At 36.7% G+C, this 20,099-nt stretch overlaps 1 protein-coding gene and 1 non-coding gene across 3 annotated transcripts in view; one reads left to right on the forward strand and one right to left on the reverse strand.

Moving 5' to 3' along the window:
• The window catches only part of KHDRBS2 (KH RNA binding domain containing, signal transduction associated 2), an 831,701-nt gene that overhangs the window by 641,286 nt on the left and 170,316 nt on the right, over positions 1–20,099 (forward strand). The window lies entirely within an intron of this gene.
• Positions 3,315–3,421, reverse strand: LOC120870673. Its single transcript, XR_005722870.1, has one exon. It is a non-coding gene; the product is annotated as a U6 spliceosomal RNA (small nuclear RNA).

The raw sequence follows: 20,099 nt of genomic DNA on the forward strand, positions 1-20,099 counted from the left end.
ATTTACTCAAAATTATGTCCATTGAGTCGGTGATGCCATCCTCTGTCATCCAACCATCTCATCCTCCATCATCTCCTTCTCCCATCCTCGATCTTGCCCAGCATGAGGAACTTTTCAAATGAATCAGCTCTTCACATGATGTGGCCAAAGTATTGGAGTTTCAGCTTCAATATCAGTCCTTTCAAAGAATATTCAGGACTCATTTTCTTTAGGATGGACTGGTTGGATCTCCTTGCAGTCCAAGGGACTCTCAAGAGTCTTCTCCAACACCACAGTTAAAAAGCGTCAGTTCTTTGGGGCTCAGTTTCTTTATAGTCCAGCTCTCACATCCATACGTGATTACTGGGAAAACTGTAGCCTTGACTAGACAGACATTTGTTGGCAAAGTAATGTCTCTGCTTTTTAATATGCTGTTTAGGTTTTAATATGCTGTCATAACTTTTCTTCCAAGGAGCAAGCATATTTTAATTTCATGGCTGCAATCACCATCTGCAGTGATTTTGGAGCCCAGAAGAATAAAGTCATCCACTGTTTCCACTGTTTCCCCATCTATTTGCCATGAAATGATGGGACCGGATGCCATGATCTTAGTTTTTTGAACGTTGAGCTTTAAGCCAACTTTTCTGCTCTCCTCTTTCACTTTCATCAAGAGGCTCTTTAGTTCTTTTTCACTTTCTTCCATAAGGGTGGAATCAGCCATAGGTATACATATATCCCCTCCCTTTTGAACCCCTCTCCCATCTCCCTCCCCATCCCACCCATCTAGGTTGATACAGAGCCCCTGTTTGAATTTCCTGAGACATACAGCAATTTCCCATTGGCTATGTATTTTATATATGGTAATATAAATGTCCATATTATTCTTTCCATACATCTCACCCTCTCCTCACCTCTCCCCACATCCATAAGCCTATTCTCTATGTCTGTTTTTCCATTGTTGTCCTGTAAATAAATTATTCAGTACCATTTTTCTAGATTCCATATATATGTGTTAGAATACGGTATGTATGTTTCTCTTTCTCACTCACTTCACTCTGTATAATAGGTTCTAGGTTTATCCACCTCATTAGAACTGACTCACATGTGTTCCTTTTTATGGCTGAGTAATATTCCATTGTGTATATATACCACAACTTCTTTATCTATTCATCTGTCAATGGACATCTAAGTTGCTTCCATGTTCTAGCTATTGTAAATATTACTGCAATGAACAATGGGATACACGTGTCTCTTTCAATTTTGGTTTCCTCAGGGTATATGGCTAGGGGTGGAATTGCTGGGTCATATGGTGGTTTGATTCCTAGCTTTTTATGGAATCTCCATAGCACCTTCCCTAGTGCCTGCATTATTTACATTCCCAGAAATAGTGCAAGAGTATTCTCTTTTCTCCACATCCTCTCCAGTATTTATTGGTTATAGACATTTTGATGAGGGCCATTCTGACCTGTATGAGGTGATATCTCATTGTAGTTTTGATTTGCATTTCTCTAATAATGAGAAGTGTTGAGCATCTTTTCATGTGTCTGTTAGTCATCTGTATGTCTTCTTTGGAGAAATATCTGTTTACGTCTTTTTCCCACTTTTTGATTGGGTTGTTAATTTCCCTAATTTTGAGTTGTTTGAGCTGCTTGTACATTTTGGAATCCATTGTCAGTTGTTTCTTTTTCTATTTTCTCCTATTCTGAGGATTCCTTTTTCACCTTGCTTATGTTTTCCATTGCTATGCAAAAGCTTTTAAGTTTAATCAGGTCTCACTTATTTACTTTGTTTTTATTTTCATTCCTCTAGGTGGTGGGTCATAGAGATTCTTGTTTTGATTTATGTTGTAGAGTGTTCTGCCTATGCTTTCCTCTAAGAGTTTTATAGTTTCTAGTCTTGCATTTAGGTCTGTAATCCATTTTGAGTTTATCCTTGTGTATAGTGTTAAGAAGTGTTCTAATTTCATTCTTTTCCATGTAACTGTTCAGTTTTCCTGGCACCATTTATTGAAGAGGCTGTCTTTGTCCCATTGTATATTTTTGCCCCGTTTGTCAAAAATAAGGTACCTATAGGTGCATGGTTTTATTTCTGGGTTTTCTATCTTGTTCCACTGGTCAATATTTCTGATTTTGTGCCAGTACCATACTGTCTTGATGACTGTAGCTTTGTAGTATAACCTGAAGTCAGGAAGCTTGATTCCTCCAGGTCCATTCCTCTTTCTCAAGACTGCTTTGGCTATTCAGGGTTTTTTGGGTTTTCATAAGAATTGTGGAACTTTTTGTACCAGTTCTGTGAAAACTGTCATTGATAATTTGATAGGGATTGCATTAAATCTGTACTATAGTCATTTTCATAGTATTGATTCTTTCTACCCAGAAATGGAATATCTCTACATCTGTTTATGTCATCTTTGATTTCTTTCATTAGTGTCTTATACTTTTCTGTGTGCAGTTCTTTCATCTCCTTAGATAAGTTTACTCCTAGATATTTAATCATTTTTGTTGCATTGGTGAATGGGGTTGATTCCTTAATTTCTCTTTCTGATTTTTCATTCTTATCACATATAAATGCAGGTTATTTCTGTGTATTGATTTTGTATCCTGAAACTTTGCTAAATTCACTGATTAGCTCTAGTAATTTTCTGATACTATCTTTAGGGTTTTCTATGCACACTATCATGTCATCTGCAAAACAGTGAGAGCTTTACTTCTTTTCCAATCTGGATTCCTTTTATTTATTTTTCTTCTCTGGTTGGTGTAGCTAAGACTTCCAGAACTATGTTGAGAAATAGTGGTGAAAGTGGACAGCCCTGTCTTGTTCCTGATCTTAGGGGGAATGTTTTCAGTTTTTTGTCAATGAGAATAAGGTTTGCTCTAGGCTTATCATATATGGCCTTTACTATGTTGAGGTAGGTTCTTTCTATGCCCATTTGTTGAAGAGTTTACATCATAAATAGGTGCCAAATTTTGTGAAAGCCTTTTTCTGAATCTATTGAGATTATCATATGGTTTTTTATCTTTCAACTTGTTACTATACTGTATCACATTGATTGATTTGTGTATATTGAAGAATCCTTGCATCCCGGAAATAAACCCATCTTGATAATGGTGTATGAACTTTTTGATGTGTTGCTGAATGCATTTTGTTAAAATTTTGTTGAGGATTTTTGCATCTATGTTCATCAGTGATATTGACCTGTAGTTTTCTTGTTTTGTCTTTGCCTGGTTTTGGTATCAGGATGATGGTAACATCATAGAATGAATTTGGAAGTGTTCCTTCCTCTACAATTTTTTTGAAAGAGTTTTAGAACTATAGGCATTGACTTGTCTCTAAATAAAAATATGGAATGCTTCATGAATTTGCATGTCAGCTTTGTACAGCAGATGTGCTAATCATCTCTGTTTCATCCCAATTTTAGTGTATGTACCTCTGAAGTGAGCACTAGAGTATTGTTTAATTCTAAGGGAGTAAACAAAACGACCTCAAGGGGATTTGTACATGTACATTCTATACACATGTATATTCTTATTGAAATAATTCCTTGTGTTTTTATTCCATACTATCCAAAGATTTTGCGTAGTCATTATCTCAGCAGATCCTGGTAAGGGCTCTCTGAGATGGCTTAGCTGGTGATAATATCTCTGTGCCATGGAAAAGAGAAAGAAAGACAAAGGCAAAATTTCCCAAAGAAAGGCAATTGCAAAAAATGCTCAAACTACTGCACAATTGCACTCATCTCACATGCTAGGGAAATAATGTTCAAGATTCTCCAGGCCAGTGTTCAACAGTACGTGAACCGTGAACTTCCAGATGTTCAAGCTGGTTTTAGAAAAGGTAGGGGAACCAGAAATCAAATTGCTAACATCTGCTGGATTGTCGTAAAAACAAGAGAGTTCCAGAAAAATATCTATTTCTGCTTTATTGACTATGCCAAAGCCTTTGACTGTGTGAATCACAATAAATTGTGGAAAATTCTGAAAGAGAAGGAAATACCAGACCACCTGACCTGCCTCTTGAGAAATCTTTATGCAGGTCAGGAAGCAACATTTAGAATTGGACATGGAACAACAGACTGGTTCCAAATAGGAGAAGGAGTACGTCAAGGCTGCATATTGTCACCCTGCTTATTTCACTTATATGCAGAGTGCATCATGAAAAACGGTGGACTGGATGATGCACAAGCTGGAATCAGGATTGCTGGGAGAAATATCAATAATCTGAGATATGCAGATGACACCACCCTTATGGCAGAAAGTGAAGAAGAAATAAAGAGCTTTGTGATGAAAGTGAAAGAGGAGAGTGAAAAAGTTGGCTTAAAATTCAGCATTCAGAAAACTAAGATCATGGCATGTGATCCCATAACTTCATGACAAATAGATGGGGAAACAGGGGAAACAGTGACAGACTTTAATTTGGGGGGCTCGAAGATCACTGCAGATGGTGACTGCAGCCATGAAATTAGCAGAGCCTTGCTCCTTGGGTGAAAAGTTTTGACCAACCTAGACAGCATTTTAAAAAACAGAGATGTTACTTTGCTAACAAAGGTCCGTCTAGTCAAAGCTATGGTTTTTCCAGTAGTCATGAATGGATGTGAGAGTTGGACTATTAAAAAAACAAAAACAAAAAACCTGAGTGCTGAAGAATTGATGCTTTTGAACTGCGGTGTTGGAGAAGACTCTTGAGAGTCTCTTGGACTGCAAGGAGATCCAATCAGTCCATCCTAAAGGAAATCAGTCCTGAATATTCATTGGAAGGACTGATGCTTAAGCTGAAACTCCAATAATTTGGCCGCCTGATGCAAAGAACTGACTCATTGGGAAAGACCCTGATGCTGGGAAATACTGAAGAGGATGGGAGAAGAAGAGGATGACAGAGAATGAGATGGTTCAATGGCATCACTGACTCAATGGACATGAGTTTGTGTAAACTCTGGGAATTGGTGATGGACAGAGAGGCCTGGTGTGCTGCAGTCCATGGGGTTGCAAAGAGTCAGACACAACTGCACTACTGAACTGATGGAAGAGAGAAATGCAGCCTGTGATTAATGAACTGTGTCCACGATTGACACCACAACTGATTAAAGACCCTGGCACTTACCTAGTGAGGCTTCTTACATTGCTCTTGCAAACTAAAATACTTTAATAAGAAATATTTAATATGGAATTGCTATGTAGGCATAAAATGAGTATCTTTAGAGAGTCTTCTACAACTGGTATAGTCTGAAGTTGTTATCTCCATCTGCATTAGTCATAATTTAAGTAGATTTTGGCTGCATATCTTCATATTTAAAAGTTCCAATATTCAAATAATGAACCTCAAGCTTTTCTCATTTTCTAATCCAACTGTCACATCTAAAGCCTGATGAGAGTATAATCTGTGATAGTGAAGGCATCATTCTGGCAGAAAGGATTCCAATTAGAGGCCTTGATAAATGCACTTTGCTTCCCTTTGCTTTCCTCACTGTGGGAGTTCAATGTTTGAAAGAAAGGAAGACTGAAAGAAAGAGGGAGAGAGAGGGAGAGATGGAGGATAGGAAAGAGAAAGGAAGGAATAAGTGATAAATATAATAAGTAAACATGAATCAAACCTGTAAATAAATATAGAATAGAATTTGACTTGTTATATATATATTTTACAGGAAGATACTTATTCACTAAGTTTGAATCAACTAAACTTGTTTTCAGTATATTCTTTTTACTAAAGAATTGAGTGCTAAACCCTACTAACAACTCCAAGAAGGCAACCAGTCTCTACCAAGTCTCATCTGCTGAGATGTTGACATTTTTGTATTTGCATCTAGAATAAGAGACATAAAGAATGCAAATACAATAGATGCCCTAAAACCTAAAGAAATTAGCTTTGGAAAATAGTTTTTATGACAATTACAATGAAGAAAATTAAAACAGAATCAAAATTACCAAAGATGAAAAAACTCACTCTCTCTGCTGTTAGTTTTATTATGTTGAGTGATTATATTTACATGTTCACTTCATTATGCAGTCTCCTTGTATCTTATACTTCATAGGCTGATTAAGCACATATTTTTGTTTTTAATATCAACATTGAACAAACTTTATGTTCCTAAAGCTAAGAAAGTACATTTGGCTGCACATAATCCCTTTTGAGGTCTTCCCAGGTGGTGCTAGTGGAAAAGAATAGGTTTCCCAATTCAGGAGACATGTGATGTGGGTTCAGTTCCTGGTCTGGGAAGATCCTCTGGCAAAGGACATGGCAACCCATTCTAGTATTCTTGCCTGGAGAATACCATGGACAGAGGAGCCTGGCAGTCTACATTCCATAGCATTGCAAAGAGCTGGACACAACTGGATCACTTCTACCACAAGAGCATTTCTTTTTTCAAAGCTATTATATTTTGTAATATCTACAGAAATAATGCTTGCATGCTTAATCACTCAGTCATTTCTGATTCTTGCAACCCCACCAGGCTCCTCTCTCCATGGTATTTTCCAGGCAATAATACTGGAGTGGGTTGCCATTTCCTCCTCCAGAGGATCTTCTTGACCAAGGACTGAACCCAGGTCTCCAGTGTCTCCTGCATTGGCAGGTGGGTTCTTTACCACAATGCCACCTGGGAAGGCTCACAGAAATAATATGCTGGGTTAAATAAAAGCAAAACAGAAACACTTCTGAGATTAGTGGCAGTATAGGTATAGGTGAAGGCTTGTTTGCCCTGAAAAGTAAAATATTTTCCATTTAGAAAATCTACCAACAGATATAGATTGGTATTTACCAGATATTTGTGCATGTATATTTTATGTCTATATATACTCTTTAGTCGAGCAATTGTTTTTGTATGGAAACCTTGTAACAATCATTTGAGAAAAGTTCAAATGAGAAGTAGAAGAAAGGAGGAAGGTGAGTGAGAAAGGAAAAAGAGAAAGGAGGAGTCAGGAGAAAGGGAGAGATGGGGAGTTCTCTTTTTAATTTTAAAGAAATTGAGAGTTGCTGAGGATATTCTATCCTTTCAGTGATTTTTCTCAGAAAGCCCCAGAATTATATTTTACTGGAAAGAAACTGGGGACCAGTTCAGTGTAACCATAGTGTTTTTCACACCAATATGTTTATAGCTGCACTTGCCCTTGGAAGAGATTTTCAAGTCATTAAAACCAGCCTTGTCCAATCACCTCCAATGACAGATGGTGGAGAGCTGTACACTGGGTTTCATTTAATTTGTATCTGGAAGGAATGTTTTAGCTCATGAAAAGATGTCTTCCAAATAAACACCTTGTTGATTGATGTGACACATCCTAAAGCAGAAGGTTTTTGAACTGGGAATATATGATAGAAGCTAAAAATATGGTATTACATAAAAAAAGAAACTCTTCCAGACAGTGTGAATGAAACAGCATTTTCAAAGCTATTTCAAAAATATTACATTTTGGAGATGTTAGCAATTGTCTGGCCTAGAATTTAATTAACAGAAAGAGATTTGAAAAAGGTCCAAGACAAAGAATGTAGGTAATGTAAAGAAATGTCTCTCAGGCCAGAAGCTTTGGTGACAAATTGCCATGACTATGCTATAGGCATCATTCATACTAATGTCAATGATAGCTCTACAGACTGTAATTTCATAAGTATGCTGAGATATCTAATAAAAACCATCTGCCCAATTTGTCCTTTAAGCATCTATTCTGGTAAGTCCATTGAAATATTTTTAAAATGGTGCTTTATAGGAAATTTGTAATAAAAAGAAATTGTCAAATTGTGACTAGTATATATAAATGAGGATCAACACATATTGTATATGGCTGATCTAGAGGTTTATCATTTATTAAGATTTATACAAAGTTTAATTTCAACTTATTTACTAATTTTAAATTGCTACTAATTTCAAATAGCTATTTCAAAGATCAAAATATGAAACTTAAATCTGGTCTTCAAAAGCATCTAAGAATTATATCCTTGCTGTAGACTTAAATCCAAAAATGTTAGGATTCCATCATATAAACTAATTTAGATACAGAAGACTTTGGGACTCCTGTTCTTTCCTATAGGCCTTTTGAGTTGCAGATATACCAAGGGTCTGTAGCAGCAAGCTCATGACTGTCTTCTCATTTTAAACCATACAATGGGACTTCATTATCATCAGCTGCCCCAATCTCGTGAAAGAGAAAGTGAAAGTGAAGTCGCTCAGTCGTGTCCGACTCTTTGCGACCCCAGGGACTGTAGCCTACCAGGCTCCTCCGTCCATGGGATTCTCCAGGCAAGAATACTCGAGTGGGTAGCCATTTCCTTTGCTAGTTACTGAACATGACACCTTGCAGTTTAAAACCAGCTGTTGTACATAGATTTAATTTTTTTTTAATTAATAAGTAAAGAAATATAGATCTAAAAAAACAACCAAAAAACTGCTGTTGTAAATGCTTTCCTGTGTTCCTCTTAGCAATCCTTTGAGATGAATGAGTCTTCTAATTATCTGGTTTGAGGAAAACAAAAGCAGGGCATTTCCAATGCAGAAATGGCAGCTGAATTCAGACTTCCTGATGTTAACTTGTAGCCATTATTTACTTTGTCAAATTATTAGCACTTTTGAAGCTATTTGAGGATTTGAGACACACAGAGAAGACAAGGGAGGAGATTTTAAACAAGAAAGTATTCAGGCCACACTCCAAATAATGATTTAAGTGACCTCATTTCTAAAGTCAGTCCTGAGTGAATTATCTATTCACTATAATATTTAGAAATAATTTAAAGCATTTAATATTTCCCCACTGTATTAGTGTACAAATATATTCACTTCATATAATAACTTATTATCTTTACTCATGGGTAGAGTGTGTTTATAGTTTATTATGGTGAAGATTGCCCTTGGAAATTGTATGGAAAATTATTTATTTCTTGTTATTTTATTTTGATATATTTTGAATAGCTATAAAATTTCATTTCTGTTTGCCAATAAGGAACTTTTTGTTAATTAAACTATATCATCATGATAAGATTTAAAAAGATATCTGAGAAATTATAGATAAGTCTATTAATCATATTATATAGTTTTAATGTGTACTGAATTATTAATACCATTCATAAAAATACTGGAAATGTCCAACTTTTAATTGAGTTATATTACAAAGTTTTTATAGTAATCAGTTGCTTGGAATTCAATTTTTCTTTGAAAATTGTCAGAAATATTGGCTAGAATCTAAAGATACCCTTCTAGAATCTAAGTCATAATTCAGATGAAAGAAACAGAAAAAAATAATAACTGATAGAAACCTGTAATATTTCTAAATTAAAATTAGAAATTCATTCTAAACCTTAATGTGCATACACACTTTTTTTTTTTTTTTTTTTTGCCTTCAGGAATTGCACCACTGGTGACACATTAAGTATAAGTACATATGTCACTTTTGTTCATTATTTGTGTTTTTTTTTTTTTTAGTCTTTAATGTAACAAACTATTAGTGCCAAACAAATTATTTTATAATCTTCCAGAATTAAAACAGCAAAATTATATTGCAACATGTTTATTTAAGATTAAGAATTCATTTGATGTAGAAACTATTAAACATGTCATACAAAGGCTCATAACAGAGATTTACCCTATTTCAGTTCAGTTCAGTTCAGTTCAGTCGCTCATTCGTGTCCGACTCTTTGTGACCCCATGAATCGCAGCACGCCAGGCCTCCCTGTTCATCACCATCTCCTGGAGTTCACTCAGACTCATGTCCATCGAGTCCGTGATGCCATCCAGCCATCTCATCCTCGGTCGTCCCTTTCTCCTCCTGCCCGCCATCCCTCCCAGCATCAGAGTCTTTTCCAATGAGTCAAATCTTCGCATGAGGTGGCCAAAGTACTGGAGTTTCAGCTTCAGCATCATTCCTTCCAAAGAAATCCCAGGGCTGATCTCCTTCAGAATGGACTGGTTGGATCTCCTTGCAGTCCAAGGGACTCTCGAGTCTTCTCCAAAACTACAGTTCAAAAGCATCAATTCTTCCATGCTCAGCCTTCTTCACAGTTCAACTCTCACATCCATACATGACCACAGGAAAAACCATAGCCTTGACTAGACGGACCTTAGTCGGCAAAGTAGTGTTACCCTGTTTACGAAGAGGGAAATAACTGAACCTCTGACCTGTCATTGTGTTCAGCGCAGCTTTAAGTATGTTAAGAGTAAAAAGGTATCTGATCCAACTATAATTTTTCTCAAATTTTTGGATGCATATTTTTCATGTTCTAACATTTCTGAAGAAGAAGTTAATTTTCGAGGCAAGAATTGAGAGTACCTTTTTCTTCCTTAATGGTATATAAAATTATGACCCATCATATATCTACCTCAGATTTGATTAAATAAAATGTTATAAAATGTCCAAATTACCCATATTTGTAATATTTTTATTTTATTATCACAACTAATAATCAGATGAGAATATAGTTACAAATTAGAGTTTTTTGCTTATTTAGCTGTAGCAGGCATGTGGGATGTGGCATGTGGAATCTTCACTTGTGGCTTGTGGCTTCTGGGATCTAGTTCCCTGACCAGGGATTGAACCAGGGCCCCCTGCTTTCAAAGCCACTGGACCACGAGAGAAATCCCTAGAGTATATTGTTGCCAATTAATAAGCACGTATTTCAACTCCTACTTACTTTTGGCTCAGAGATTTCATGACAAGCAAGCTTTAATGGGGTCCCAAGTCATGATATTAGACCTGCAAGTGAGAAACCAGGGCTACAAACACCCAGTTAAAGCAGACTGATTGGTGAGAAAAGGCTGGAGTGCCAGCTTCTATGTCAATGAGAAGAGAGAACAGAGAGAATTAAAAGTTTCAAAGGTAAATTCTGAACAGGACACAGAAATGCAGAGTTCAATCATAAATGGCGATTTCAACATCCATCTCTTTCACCATCTCTTTCGGGGAAAATTGCAGTGAGCCTGCTAAACTTTTCTATTGTTCACCAATTATTCCTTCCAATTTCCTTTCAAAAAGTGAGTTAGGTAAGGACAAATTTAGAGAAGACTTCTACAGGCATTAGAGCAGATCTCTATTAATTCCTGAAATTATAGTTCTTACTATATCATTCCTGTACTTCAAAGTGGATTTGCCCTAAACTAGAAAAAAACAAAAACTCAAAAACTGACTAGGCTGAGGTGGGGTCCACATTCCTCTATAATAAGAATTGGCTACACCATTAAAAATATACACTCAAGCTTCTTTTATTATCTGTTTCAAGGATTTAATTAAAGATGGCTTGTCAAGTGTGGTTTCTTGTTGATATATTTCATATTTCTAGTCCTTCAAGCTTCTTAAGATGTTGTCTATGTGTGTTCATGCTAAGTCACTTGAAGCATTTCCAACTCTTTGCAACCCTATGGACTGTAGCCCCCCAGGCTCCTCTGTCCACAGGATACTCCAGGCAAGAATACTGGAGTGCATTGCCATGCGTTCCTCTAGGGGATCTTCCTGATCCAGGGACTGAATCTGCAACTCTTATGTCACCTGCATTGGCAGGTGGGTTTTACCACTTGTGCCACCTGGGAAGATCCAAGATACTGTTGTCTATATGCAGCATAAACTTGTCTTTTTTCCACTTACCAAAAACAGATTCAGACTAGGAATCAACTTAAGTAGAAATTGTAATAAATTCCCTTGAAATTTCTCTGAAATTTATGAGTAGAGGAAATAAAAATTAAATAAAATATATTAAAATTTAGCTTTTAACTTTCACATTGCTGCCCAACTGGGTTAATCCAGTCCCAGCAATTTTTATTTTATTTTATTTTTTTTTGTTCTTTCTCTCTGGCTGAAATCTAAGATTCCAGACTATGGGTTAAATGTTTGCTCTGACCATTTTTACATAACTAAATATTGAGTATCATGTATGACTCCAATTGTAAATTGATGTATTGCTATGGACTCATTAAAATGATTTGGCATATCAGTATATAGGCTTTTTTCTTTTTCAGTTGTAGTTGATTTGCAATACTATGTTAGTTTAAGGTGAACAGCAAAGTGATACATGTGTGTGTATATATATATATAGTAATTTTTTCAGATTATTTTCCATTTCAGGTTATTATAAAGTATTTCTAAGTCATTGTTATTTGTCTATTTTTATGTATAATAGATTGCATATGTTAATCTCATACTTCTAATTTGTCCATATCCTCTTCCCTCTCCTCTTTGTACCATAAGTTTGTTTTCTATGTTTTTGAGTCTATTTCTGTTCTCTATATAGATTCATTTGTATTATTTTGTAGATACCATATATAAGTGATATATACTTATATTTCTCTGTCTGACTCACTTCATTAAGTATACTATTTTCTAGGTATATCAGTGTTGCTGCAAATGGGAATATTTCATCATTCTATATGGCTGAATAATATTCCTTGGTGTGATGCATGTGTGTGTGTGCATGTGTGAATATATATCATTTATTAAGTTAATCATCTGTTGATGGGAATTTGGGTTGCTTCCAAGTCTTGGAAATTGTAAATAATATGAACATTAGGGTGCATGTGTCTTTTTCAAATTAGAGTTTTCCTTTTTTCCAGTTTACTGGATCGTAGCAGGTGATGGCACCTCACTCCAGTACTCTTGCCTGGAAAATCCCATGGATGGAGGAGCCTGGTAGGCTGCAGTCCATGGGATTGTGAAGAGTCGGACACGACTGAGTGACTTCCCTTTCACATTTCACTTTCATGATTGGATTGGAGAAGGAAATGGCAACCTGTGTTCTTGCCTGGAGAATCCCAGGAATGGGGAAGCCTGGTGGGCTGCCGTCTATGGGGTCACAAAGAGTCAGACACGACTGATGTGACTTAGCAGCAGCATAAGTGTATTTTTAAATTTTTAAGGAAACACTATGCTGTTCTTCATAGTAACTGCAACTATTTGCATTCTTTCCAAAAGCATAGGAGGGTTCCCTTTTCTCCACACCCTCTGCAGCATTTATTATTTATAGACATTTTAACACTGGTTGTTCTGACCTGTTTGAGGTGATACCTCATTGTAGTTTTGATTTGCCTTTCTCTTATAGATAACAATACTGAATATCTTTTCATATGCATGTTAGTCATCTGTATGCCTTTGGGAAAGTATCTACTTAGGTTTTCTGTCCATTCATTAATTAAAAAAAAATTTTTTGATAGTGTTGTATGAGCTGTTTGTATAGTTTGTATTTAACCCCTTGCTGATTGCATCATTAGCAAATATTTTCTCTCATTAAAAAATTGTCTTGTTTCGTTGATGGTTTTTTTTTGCTGTGCAAAAGCTTTTACATTTGATTAGGTCCCATTTGTTTATTTTGCTTTTCTTTCTTCTGCCTTGGATGACTAATCTAAGAAAATACTTCTAAAATTTATGTCAGAGAATGTTTTTCCTGTATTCTCTTCCAGAAGTTTTATGGTGTCATGTCCTATATTTAAGTCTTTACACCATTTTCAGTTTAATTTTCTAATGATGTGAGGGAGTGTTCTAATTTTACTGATTTACATGTATCTCACAGCTTTCCCTGGAGAAGGCAATGGCAACCCACTCCAGCACTCTTGCCTGGAAAATCCTATGGATGGAGGAGTCTGGTAGGCTGCAGTCCATGGGATCGTGAAGTTGGGCGCAACTGAGTGACTTCATTTTCACTTTTCACTTTCATTCATTGGAGAAGGAAGTGGCAGCCCACTCCAGTGTTCTTGCCTGGAGAATCCCAGAGACAGGCGAGCCTGGTGGGCTGCCATCTATGGGGTCGCACAGAGTCGGACACGACTGAAACGACTTAGCAGTAACAGCACAGTTTTTCCAACACTACTTGTTGAAGAAACTGTCTTTTCTCCATTGCATAACTTGTAATCCTACAAATTAATTGCTTATACATGTATGACTATATTTTGTGTCTCTGTTTTCAATACCATTTTTCTCTATGTCTGTTTTTGTGTCAGTTTTATGTTGTTTTGATTACTGTAGTTTTGTATAATAGTCTGAAGTCTGGGAGGGTTATGACTCCAGCATTGTTCTTTTTCCTCAGGATTGTTTTGGCAATTCTGAGTCTTTTATGATTCCTCATAAATTTTAGGGTTCTTTTTTCTAGTTCTGTGAAAAATGTCATGTTGTTTTGATAGATATTGCATTAAACATGTAATCTTTAAATCTTTAACTCTTTAGTTGCATTAAATTTAGGTATATGTAATATGACAATAGTAATTACTCCAATCTAAGAGAATGGGATATCTTTCTATTTCCTGGAATTATCTTCAATTTCCTTTATCAATATTTTTTTCTTTTTTAGTTTTCAGCATATAGATCTTTCTACTCCTTAGCAAAATTTGATATTTTATTTTATTTTTGTGCGATTTTATATGAGAATTTATTTCTCTTTATTCTGCTGGTATTTCACTGTTAGTGTACAGAAATGCAACAGATTTTCGTGTATTAATCTTGTATCTTGCCACACTGATGAATTCATTTATTAGTCCTAATAGTTTTTGTGTGGATACTTTATGATTCTCTACATAGAATACACTGTTATTTGCAAATAGCCACAGATTTAACATCTTTCTTTCTAATTTGGATAACTTTTAAATCTTTCTGGTGTGTGATTGCTGTGACTAGGGCTACCAATACTATTTAAATAAAAGTGGTAAGGGTGGGCATTCTTGTCTTGTTCCAGGAACCAAACAAGGGTCTCTCACATTGCAGGCAAATTATTTACTGTATGAGCTACCAGGGAAGCCTGGTGTATTTCTGCAGTATCAGTTGTCCTTTCCCCTTTTTCACAGCTTATCATGTTTATTTGGGTTCTCTCTCTTTTCTTCCTGGTTAGCATGGCCAAAATTGTGCTATTTGTTTATCTTAAGAAACAAAAACAAACTCTCGTTCATTTATATTATTATTTCTGATCTCTTATCTCCTTTCTTCAGTCAGTTCAGTTCAGTCACTCAGTCGTGTCCAACTCTTTGAGACCCCATGAATCGTAGCACGCCAGGCCTCCCTGTCCATAACCATCTCCTGGAATTCACTCAAACTCATGTCTATCAAGTCGGTGATGCCATCCAGCCATCTCATCCTCTGTCGTCCACTTCTCCTCCTGACCCCAATCCCTCCCAGCATCAGAGTCTTTTCCAATGAGTCAACTCTTCGCATGAGGTGGCCAAAGTACTGGAGTTTCAGCTTCAGCATCATTCCTTCCAAAGAACACCCAGGGCTGATCTCTTTTAGAATGAATTGGTTGGATCTCCTTGCAGTCCAAGGGACTCTCAAGAGTCTTCTCCAACACCACAGTTCAAAAGCATCAATTCTTCAGTGCTCAGCTTTCTTCACAGTCCAACTTCCACATCCATACATGACCACTGGAAAAACCATAGCCTTGACTAGATGGGCCTTTGTTGGCAAAGTAATGTCTCTGCTTTTCAATATGCTATCTCGGTTGGTCATAACTTTTCTTCCATTTCCTTCCTTCTGTTGACTTTGGGTTTTGTTTGCTCTTTTCTTTCAAATTCTTCTAAGTGATTGTTTATTTGAGATTTATCTTATTTCTTGATGTAGGCCTGTATTGCTATAAACTTTCCTTCCAGAACTGATTTTCTGTATTTCATAGATTCTGTGATGTGTTTTCATTTTCATTTGTATTTGTCATGAGATATTTCTTGATTGCTTCTTTGATTTCAAAGTGGACCCATCATTTTACTATCATGCTTTTCTTTCTGTGGTTGATTTATAGTTTCATACCATTGTGGTCAGAAAAGATGGTTGAAATAATTTCTATCATAATTTGCTGATACTAGTTTGTGACTTTGCAGATCATCTTATCCTAAACAGTATTTCATGTGAAACTGAAAATAATGTATATTATGAGGGGAATTTTTGTATGATGCCTTGTTACATATAAATTCAGTATCACCTGTTGAATCACTGTGACAGTTTTCTCAAAAAATGGACATCTCTTGTTCGCTGCATATGATTACTTCAGTTGCAATGCATCAGTTTATTTCAGTTCAGCTGCTCAGTCATGTCTGACACTTTGCAGCCCAACAGTCTGCAGCAAGCCAAGCTTCCTTGTCCATCACCAACTCCCAGAGTTTACTCAAACTCATGTCCATTGCATCAGTGATGCCATCCAACCATCTCATCCTCTGTCATCCCCTTCTCCTCCTGCCTTCAGTCTTTCCCAGCATCAGGCTCTTTTCCAATGAGTCAATTCTTTGCATCAGTGGGCCAAAGTATTGGAGTTTCAGCTTCAGCCTCACTCCTTCTGATGAATAGTCAGGTCTGATTTCCTTTAGCATGGAATGCTTAGATCTCCTTGCAGTCCAAGGGATTCTCAAGAGTTTTCTGCAACATCACAGTTCAAAAGCAACAATAATTTGGTGCTCAGTGTTCTTTATAGTCTAACTCTCACATTTAAACATGACTAATGGAAAAAGCATAGCCATGACTAGATGGAGCTTTGTTGGTAAAGTAATATCTGTTTTTAATATGCTGTCTAGGTTGGTCATAAATTTTCTTCTAAGGAGCAAGAGTCCTTTAATGTCATGGCTGCAGTCACCATCTGCAGTGATTTTGCAGCTCACCCCGACCACTAAAAAAAAAAAAAGAAGAAGAAGAAATATAAAGTCTCTCACCATTTCCATTGCTTCCCCATCTATTTGCCATGAAGTGATGGGACCAGCTGCCATGATCTTAGTTTTCTGATGGACAGGAAAGCTTGGCATGCTGTAGTCCATGGGGTCGCAAAGAATCAGACACAACTGAGCAACTGAATTGAACTGAACAGCTGGTAAAAACTATAAGAAAAACAGTCAAACAGAACAAAAAGAAAATTTAAAAATTCACAAAAAAAAGAAAAAAAATCTTTAAAATTTTTATTTTTTTCATTGATATTACTTTTATATAAATTTATTTATTTTAATTGGAGGCTAATTACTTTACAATATTGTAGTGGTTTTGCCATACATTGACATGAATCCACCACGGGTGTACATGTGTTCCCCATCCTGAACCCCCCTCCCACCTCCCACCGCATACCATCCCTCTGGGACATCCCAGTACAACAGCCCTGAGCACTCTGTCTCATGCATTGAACCTGGACTGGCGATTCGTTTCATATATAATATACATGTTTCAATGCCATTCTCCCAAATCATCCCATCCTCGCCCTCCCCAACAGAGTCCAGAAAAGTTTTCTATACATCTGTGTCTTTTTTGCTGTCTCTCATATAGAGTTATCATTACCATCTTTGTAAATTCCATATATATGCATTAATATACTGTATTGGTGTTTTTCTTTCTGGCCTACTTAACTCTGTATAATAGGCTCCAGTTTCATCCACCTCATTAGAACTGATTCAAATGTATTCTTTTTAAATAACCCATTGTGTATATGTACTACAGTTTTCTTATCCATTTATCTGCTGATAGACACCTAGGTTGCTTCCACGTCCTGGCTATTATAAACAGTGATGAGATGAACATTGGGGTACATGTGTCTCTTTCAATTATGGTTTTCTCAGTGTGTATTCCCAGTAGTGAGATTGCTGGGTCATATGGCAGTTCTATTTCCAGTTTTTTAAGGACCCTCCACACTGTTCTCCATAGTGGTTGTAGCAAGAAAAAAAGAGAGGATAACTCCACAGCACCGTAAAACGCTAATGTGAAGGTTGAAAAATGTAGGCGGAATAAACAGAAAGAGAAGAAAGAAAAAAGTTCTCAAGGTTGTTATTTGTCTTGGTTGTGCAGTCTGCCCCCAAGGATGGGATTGGTTTAGTGTCCTGTGATGTTTTCCTGGATAGGGTTGGAGTGTGCCTGTGTTCTGGTTGATGGAGCTGGATCTTGTCTCTCTGAAGGGCAGCACAGTGTCCAGTAGTAAGTTTGGGTGTGTGTATGTGTTCAGTATGATTTGGAGCAGTCCTCCTGGCGTTAGCTGTGTTACACACGTCTATTTCTGCAGTCACATCGAAGTGACCTCTCAGCATATCCTCATTGCCACCAGCCTGCTACTTGCCCCTGGAATTTTTCCTAGAGATTTTGTCCCCTGGGCTTAGCCTCTGTTATGCAGAGGTTTGAGTGCCCTGCAGAGATTTGTTTGTGCCTCTCTTTTGGCCCTCTGGGCCCGTCGTTTGTTCCATGTGGCTTCTGTGCACTTCTCTATATTCCCCGAGCCTTCTGTCTGGTTGGCGCCAAAGTCTGTGAGCTGCTTATGGGCTGATAAGTGGAACATTTTCTATATTCTGCTACCTAGGCCCCTGCTTTGCTCAGCTTTCTGAGATCCCTCAGCTTCTCCTTGGTCCCACCTGTGTGGAAGCTTCCCAATACACAGGAACTCTCTTCCTCTTTCACAACTACCACCCTCCCTCAGGGAAAAAGCTCCCATGCTGAAGTTCTCTGTCTCTTCCCTTTTCATATCTCCATCCCCTGTACTACCTCATTCCAGGAAGCTTAGCCTGTGCCCCTGACCCCTCACTCCAGAAGCCTGGTGTCTTCTGCTGTTGCTTTTTAGCAGTTGTTCCATATCTTGATGAGTTTTTTACATATTTGTGGGGAGACTGGCCATCTCCCTGTCTTACTCTTCTGCCATCTTCTTCTGCCTCTCAGCATTCCACATTTTAATCTATTTTTTTCAAAAGCAAACTAGTCTTTTTGGCAAATTTGATTATACCACAAACTAGGTTCCCTAAAACCTAGGGAAATAAATATTCTATTTATTATTTAATAGATATTAAATTAATAATATATACTTATTATTTAATTTTATATTAGTTATTATGTATTTAATAGAATATTAAAATGTTCTATTTAGAATGAATAAATTAAAATATAATAGAATAAAGAAAAAAGAGAATAAATAAATTTAGAAATGTATTCTCTTATAGTTTTAGAGACTAGAAGTCTGAAATCAAGGGGTCAACAGGACTGTGCTCTCTCTAAGACTCTGGGTAGAATCCTTCCTTGCCCATTTCTAGCTTCTGGTGGTGGCTGATAGTCCTTGACTTGCAGCTGCACCATTTCTATCTCTTCTTCTGAGGATACATGGAATTCTCCCTGTGGATTCTCTCATAAACATATTGGATTATGCCCTACCCTAATGACCTCACCTTACCTTGATTACATATGCAAAGACTGTTTCCAAATAAGGTGACATTTATAGGATCCAGGAGTGAGATGTTCAACATTTTTAAGGGAACAAAATTCAACCTACAGCAACTGTTTTATGGAAGTGTTTTCTAAATCAGAAATTATTTATAATTTCTTATTAATAATTATGTATAATTATTTAACTCAGATTTATTTATTACTTAAAAAGTCTGAAAGATACTTTATTTTGAATAAAGTGTCATCTTGAATTTAAGGGGGAGAAAGGTAAGATTTTGATTCACTGAGGAAGCTTTGATATTTGTGAGAGCTTTGCTTAATTGAAAGGTCATGATTGTAAAGTTCTTAATATAATGAAACCTGTGCTTTGGTTATTTGTTCTGATTAACAGCATTTTACTAGAACATATTAAAAATACATTCAGCAGGATTTTTCAAGTTTCTGGTTATCATCAACACGGGGTTTTATGTTGCATATCCAGGACAAATTTTACAAAGCCTAGAATTTATGTAAACTGGCCAATGAGGAAGAAGCCCCCTACAGTGAAAGTAGGTTTCAAAACTGATTTACATGGGTGAATATATTAATTTTACATTTTCTCTTTAAAAGCAGGAAAAAAAAATTCCCTCAACAATCACTTCATGGACAGAAGTGTTTATTGAAATCACATCCACACCAGTCTTCTCGTTATACCAAGTTCATGAAACTGGACACCCTGGGAATCAGATATTTTTTCTCATGTCCATGATCACTGATCCTGAGGATAATACCAGGCAAACACTTACAGATCCAGGGTAAATCATAAGGCCACTGTAAATATATTAATATATCACAAGAATCCATGTGCTAGGTCACTTCAGTTGTGTCTGTCTCTGTGTGACCTCATGGACTGTAGCTCCCCAAGCTTCTCTGTCAAAGGGCTTCTCCAGGCAAGAATACTGAAGTGGATTAGCATCCTCTTCTTCAGTAATAATCCATAACCTTTGCCAAAATTGCAAGCTAAAGTGTATACTTAGCTACTTATGAGCAAGCAATGACACTTGGTGACTTCATCATGTTTATGATGTTCACTCCCCACCA

The sequence above is a fragment of the Oryx dammah genome, unplaced genomic scaffold (assembly GCF_014754425.2).
Source record: "Oryx dammah isolate SB20612 unplaced genomic scaffold, SCBI_Odam_1.1 HiC_scaffold_11, whole genome shotgun sequence".
Classification (NCBI taxonomy): Eukaryota; Metazoa; Chordata; class Mammalia; order Artiodactyla; family Bovidae; genus Oryx; species Oryx dammah.